This window comes from Corylus avellana, chromosome ca4 (genome assembly GCF_901000735.1).
Source record: "Corylus avellana chromosome ca4, CavTom2PMs-1.0".
In the NCBI taxonomy this organism is placed as follows: Eukaryota; Viridiplantae; Streptophyta; class Magnoliopsida; order Fagales; family Betulaceae; genus Corylus; species Corylus avellana.
In genome coordinates, this window is record NC_081544.1 from 10093801 (window position 1) to 10100708 (window position 6908).

The following is a 6908-nucleotide window of genomic DNA, read 5'->3' on the forward strand; positions in this document are numbered from 1 at the left end:
ACATATGTATGGGTAATTTGGTCATTTACTAATTCCATATGGAATTTCAGTGAAATGGCTGCCTTTTCAATTGAGGCTAAAGAAATAGAGACAAAATAGGGAATTCTCTGCACCAGCCACGTCTGGATGTACGGACACGGGCCCTCCTTCAGGTGGAGGCTTGATTGAAGGAATCTGTCTACGTAATGAGTTATGTTTTCCCTACTCTTTCCAAATGCAAACGGCAATTCAGGTGTTTGTCGTATAATGGAAGAGGTTCTATCCAAATAAAATAATAAAATAACATTTGTGGAAGAGGTTTATGGAAAATTGAAAATTTGCGAGAGAATTAGCCAAAGCAACCTCGACCAATAAACAAACGCCATGGGAAGGTATTTAATTATTGTGGCACATTTTAATTGGTAATTTTCACAACTAAATATCACTCACATTCTTTTGTTATCATAAAAGTGTGCTACTTACTGACACCTATTTTGGTATACATCTTAACCAACTGCTACCTAACTGTGATGGTGACCGTACAAAGTGACGTGGACTTAATTTGTTATTAATGTAGTTAAGTAGTTTTTTTATTAAGCTTAACTAAACAAATATCATACTCTATTTTTACTATATTGTAACAGAGTATATAATGTAATTGGTGTTTGTTGATGCACAGTTTTCGGATGATGGACGTGGCACACTCTCCAGGTGGTATCGCGATGTCCGAGGATGCGTCGGGCCTTTACACAAGAACAAACAATAGGATTAGAGTCCCCAATAATCTCCCGGCAGGGATACTTCGATGCTTAAGTCACTGATTTGAGAGAGAAAAGATGTAAGCAACAACGAAGCTAAGATAGCAAGAGTTGCGATTACCTTAGTACTGATAGGTAACTTGTATTTATAGGCATGAAAGGAGTTTAATCTCCCACACGTCTCGGAGCCTTATCCCTTGATATCTACTATGCAGGTATTTGAGAAAGGGATAGAGTTTGTTAGCTACTCCGTGATCTTAGTAACCTAAGATCACAGGATAAGCGCTATAGCTTTCGTGTGACATTAGGTCAGGATGTCCGAGTAGGACTCGGTCACATGTACACAGCTCTAGTACTGACAGCTGTTATGCATCCTGATTGACATAGATGTTCTTTTATAATTTAAAGGGTGGCCTATTCCATTGATATAGGGATAGTTGACATATTGATAACAAATATATGATCTTATCAAACGTAAGATAAGATCATCTGACTTAGAATAATACAAATACATCTCCATGGTAAAAGGACCGACTTGTCCCTCAGCCCTTGACTATTTCGGCCCATGAGTTGTATCTCGGACTAGGCGTCCGAGACCTCATTGGGCTAAGCTGACCGAGGCCTTAGCAGTTCTACATACTCGCGGAGTCTTGGGTTTAGAGCCCGTTGAGCCTTATCAAATTGATCCATGACCTAACAGTTACCCTCCAATTTCTTGGTCTAGATGACTATGGAAATTTTTGTGTTCTTTAAGAATGGATCATTTTTCCGATGTCCGACTCCTGGAAGCTACATGTCCGAGGCTTCCGAGGCGGAAACCCGATTTTTGGCCTTCAAGTTTTGGTTGGATTTTTCCCTCTGATTTTTTGCCAAGACGGTTGATTTAATCGAGGGTAAGTCAGTTCACCTGCCTGTTTATTCGAATGGCTAAGTACGCATCCACGTGTCAACTTCGGTATGGCTGTCCTTTCGGCTACCACACATCATCATTAGCAAGTGATAGGACACGCATGCTACGGCATTTAATGCACGTGTTTCAGAGGCATCGTTTAGGGTTTCTAGCGCCGACGCTGTTGTGCCAAATATCTACCTAAATTAGTAGGTAAATAATTGTACGTTTTACCTTCAAGTGCACAAGGTCAACATAGTAGTATATGGTACAAGTACAGGATCATTCCCACGAGGATTGCTGAATTTTGCTTAAAAATAAATTCCTTAAATAAAACAAAGATTGATTTTTTAAGTGATGATAATGAAAGGTAGGGCTTTGATATCCACCACTAATTATATTTAGCTAATATAACAATATGCCAATGCTTTGATCATGTTATGCACATCTAATGTTTGTCAACCTAAGGGCATGGCATATACTCCTTAAGCTATAGATCTCCCTAAGCAACGAGTTAGGCATGGTGTATACTCTAACTCTTTTCTTTTCTAACGGATTTAGCATGGTGTATACTAAGTTGTTCCTTAGGAAAGCATATATTCTATGGAAATTGACAAACACATGAGGCCTAGGGCATGGGCGTATACTCCTGGTTCTTCATGTTGATTAACCCAAGAACCGCGGTGTAGATTCTTTTGTTACCTTTATTAAACCCAGGATTCGACCATCCAAATTGATTTAACTAACTAGTCCATACCACATGCATATGTTGATCAGGCACACACATATGAGGAATTCATGCAAGCAGGTGTTAATCAAGTTAAACAGCACAATAAGATCATTACAAAAGCATATTGAAATATTAACTAAACATAACTAGGGCTTCCATCTAGCCCTACTAAATAAATTAGCTACACATAAACTTGATGTTTAACATATTCATAAAATAAAAGAAAAGAAAGGAAAAGAATAAACTCGAGACTTGAACTTGAAGAGCTCTTATTCTCCTCCTTACAAAGCATACCTATTCTAGAGGCTTAAGGGTCTATTTATAGGCTTTAAAAGTCCTTGACAAACTAGAAAACCTAGGAGTTTCATAGGGTTTCAAAACCTATTACAATTGGGAGTTGGAAAACCCTAATATGGAAATATTAGCATCATGGCTGTAGCTTTGAGGTGTCTCCTGCGCACGGGTGCGATCAATCGCAGCCCGTGTGCACTTGATTGCAGGTCTGCGATCGATCCTCTTTTGTTATGCGCTCGATCGCTCCCGGCTTGCTTCGTGCTATGTCTTCTCTAGTACTATGCTCGATCGTAGGGAACCTGTGATCGATCGCAGTGTTAGGAGCTCCCATTTTTCCCTTCTTCTCACTTTGAGCCCAAATCTTCCAAATTTACTTCATTTTCTTTCAAAAGCCTACAAAAGTATGGAAAACACAAAAATGAATTCAAATGACAAAATTAACTAAAACCAAAGGATTAAAATATGTAAGTTAAGGGCTAAAAATATGAATATTTTCCCACTTAATAGACGCCTCTTCACCTTCTCAAATACACTACAAAAAGGGGTCTTTTTCTCTCCTCTTCATTTTCTACTTTTGTCTGGTTTTTTGAGACGTCATTGTTGATAAGTGCTAAAATATTCATATTTTCAGCCCTTAACTTGCATGTTTTAATCCTTTGGTTTTAGTTAATTTGGCCATTTTAATTCCTTTTTGTGTTCTTTCATACTTTTGCAGGCTTTAGGAAGAAAATGAAGTAAATCTAGATGATTTGGGCTCAAAGAGAGAAGATGGAAAAAATTGGAGCTCCCTGACACTGCGATCGATCACAAGGTACCTGCGATCGAGCGCAATACCAGAGAGGACACAGCACAAATTAGGCCAGGAGCGATGGAGCGCATGACAGAAGAAGGATCGATCGCAGACCTGCGATCGAGTGCGCACAGGCTGCGATCGATCACACCCGTTCGCAGGAGACACATCAATTGGCGGCCAGAATGTCCCTCTTTTCATATTAGGGTTTTCCAACTCCCAATTGTAATAGGTCTCAAAACCCTACGAAATCTCTAGGTTTACTACTTTGTCAAGGACTTCTAAAACCTATAAATAGACCGTTAAGCCTCTAAAATAAATATACTTTGTAAGGAGAAGGAGAGGAGCTCTTGAAGTTCAAGTCTCGGCTTTATTCTTTTCCTTTATTTTTTATTTTTTATTTTATTTTATGAAGATATTTAACATCAATTTTATGTGTAGCTAATTTAATTAGTAGGGCTAGATTGAAGCCTTAGTTGTGTTTAGTTAATATTTCAATATTGGCGCCTTTGTGATGGTCTTGTTGTGCTATTTAACTTGATTAATGCCTACTTGCATGAATTCCTCATATGTGTGTGCCTGATCAACATATGCATGCGGTATGGACTAGTTAGTTAAATCAATTTGGATAACCGAGTCCTGGGTTTAACATAAGTAACAAAAGAATCCACATCGCAATTCTTGGGTAATCAACATGGGGACATGTGTTTGTCGATTTCCATAGAGTATATGCTTTTCTAAGGAACAACTTAGTATACATCATGCTAAATCCCTTAGAAAAGAAAAGAGTTAGAGTATACGCCATGCCCTTAGGCTGACAAACATTAGATATGCATAACATGATCAAAGCATTGACATATTGTTAGATTAGCTAAATATAATTAGTGGTGGATATCAAAGCCCTACCTTTTATTATCATCACTTACACAATCAATCTTTGTTTTACTTAAGGAATTTATTTTTAAACATAAATTCAGCAATCCTCGTGGGAATGATCCTGTACTTGCACCATATACTACTATGTTGACCTTATTCACTTGCAGGTAAAACGTACAATTATTTACCTATTAATTTAGGTAGATATTTTGCACATCAAGTTTTTGGCACCATTGTCGGGGATTGTGGTGAATTTTGTTTAAAATTAGTTTTCTGTAGTTGTGTTATTTTAATTTTCAAATTTTAATTTAGTTGTTAGCAAAAATAAAAAATAAATTAAAAATTTTCGTTTTCCCTAACTTTTCTATTTTCTGTTTCAGGTTGCGGACTGGCATTCTATGATTGCGATCAATCGTCAGCCCGGTGCGATCGAGCGCACTGTGACCGAACGCACCAACCTGCGATCGAGCGCAGTTCCAGGGAGCATCTAGACCAGCAGTACTGAAGCTGCTGAAGAAGTAATTCAGTTGATGCAAGGTCGTCGATCTCAAGCCTCAACCGTTATTCCACTCGATCTTGAAATTGAGCGGACAATTTGACAACGACCTAGAGACAAAGAAGAAGAAGAAGAAGAAGAAATTGAGATGGAAGATTTGCAAGAGAATCCAATTGGGCCAAGACCATTAGAGGTAAATCCACCACGGGTGAGGAGACCAATGAAGCAGGCATACATTCAAGCAAACCTCCATCAACCCTCATGCATAGCATATCAACCGGAGGTGGATGGCAGCTATTATATCTCTCCTCAAATCCTTAATGCATGGACTCCCTTCAGAGGCATAGCTACTGAGGATCCCAACTTGCATCTTAAGGAATTCTTTGATTTATGCAAGTTGCCGCATGTCCAAGGCCTAACTCCAGAGAGACTCAGGTTAGTCCTCTTTCCTTTTTCCTTGAAAGATAATGCTAAACTATGGTACAATTCCTTGCCTGCAGATTCCATCCATACTTGGGAAGAATTAACCACCAAGTTTCTGAAGAGGTTTTTCCCAGCCCAGAAGACAAAACAACTTAAAAGAGAACTTCAAATGTTCCAATAGCGAGACGAAGATTTGTTCTTTGAGGCCTGTGATCACTTCAATTTCTTGCTTCTTAAGTGCCCACATCACAACATCCCTCAAGATGAGCAGGTACAAATTTTCTATGAAGGATTAGATGATACTAACAAAGGGATGGTTGATTCAGCTTGTGGAGGAACACTTACGGAGAAGAGTAGTGAGGAGGTTGTGGAATTTTTTGAGACATTAAGTGAGCATTCACAGCAATTCTATTCAAGAGGAAGGAGAGGAATCAAAAGAAAGGGCATGTATGAAGTAAACCTTAGTGGGGGATCAACCAATCAGTTGGCTGCTGTAGAAAAGAAGTTGGACATGATTGTCAAGGCCATGATTGTTCAGAAAATCTCACATCTGCAACAGGACACACCAATCTAGGTATGTGCTATCTGTTCCTATTTAGATCACACTACTGAGAAGTGTCCTTTTGCAGTGCAAGAAGAGGTGAATTTTGTGGGACAAAACAATTATCGCCACAAGAACAACCCATACTCCAATACTTACAATCCAGGATGGTGCAACCATCCAAATTTCTCTTGGAGTAATAATGAAGGACAGCAGAAAGGGCCCCAACAAGCAAGCCAACCAACTCAAGAGTCAAAGATGAACCAACTGGAGAATATGATGCACAACCTGGTGACTTTAGAGCAGCAATTCACGGCTGATAAAAAACAATTCAATACAAAGACTGATCAAGCCATTCAAAGACTAGAAGTGCAAATGGGTCAGATGGCAAAGGAGCTGAGTGAGAGGAAGTAAGGAGAATTTTCAGCTCAAACAATACCTAACCCAAGGAGTCACTAGCAGCTGAAGGCAGCCACAATTCTAAAAGGTCCTGCTCCTCCAAGGGCACTTGAGCCAAATTCTGAAGAGCTCAAGTGCAGCTCTTCACACTAGGAGCATTATAATCACAAGTAGACGCGTTTGAACAGTCAAGAACCTCAAGCGCATCTACTCAAAATAGTGGCACTGAAGCCACTGAAGGCGGTAACATTTTCCCTCTTGTTTTCTTCATATTACTTTCTTTACTTTACATATGTCTCAATTATCCTTTATGTTTCGCTTTCATTATTCACCTTTATTTTACTTTTCTTTTGTTTTGTTTTTAAGCAAAAAAAAAAAAAAAATTGACATTCTATTACTACAATCAATTGCAACAAGTATGCGATCAAGCGCAGTAACCGAAGGGTGGCTCAACACTTTCTGTCAGTGCGATCGAGCACATATGACCCACACATGCACACCTCTCGCCGAATGCAATCAAGCACACCAGGTGTGCGATCAAGCGCAATCGGGCAGCAAGCCACGTGACCTATTTTAGATCATGATGCGTGCCAAATATTGCATATTTGGACCCCTTAATTTACTTGTGTTAATCCTTTAGCTGTGTTATTATCTAATGTTCTGTGTTAGTTTTGTGTTTTTAGTATTTTGTAGGTGTTGAAGAAAAACTACTTTTTGGAAGAAAACATACTTT

General features: G+C 39.0%; 1 pseudogene; it reads left to right on the top strand.

Annotated features, from left to right (window-relative positions):
• The first annotated feature begins 6593 nt into the window (after nt 1-6593).
• LOC132178032 (7-deoxyloganetin glucosyltransferase-like) overlaps nt 6594-6908 on the top strand; it is a 14197-nt pseudogene continuing 13882 nt past the window's right edge.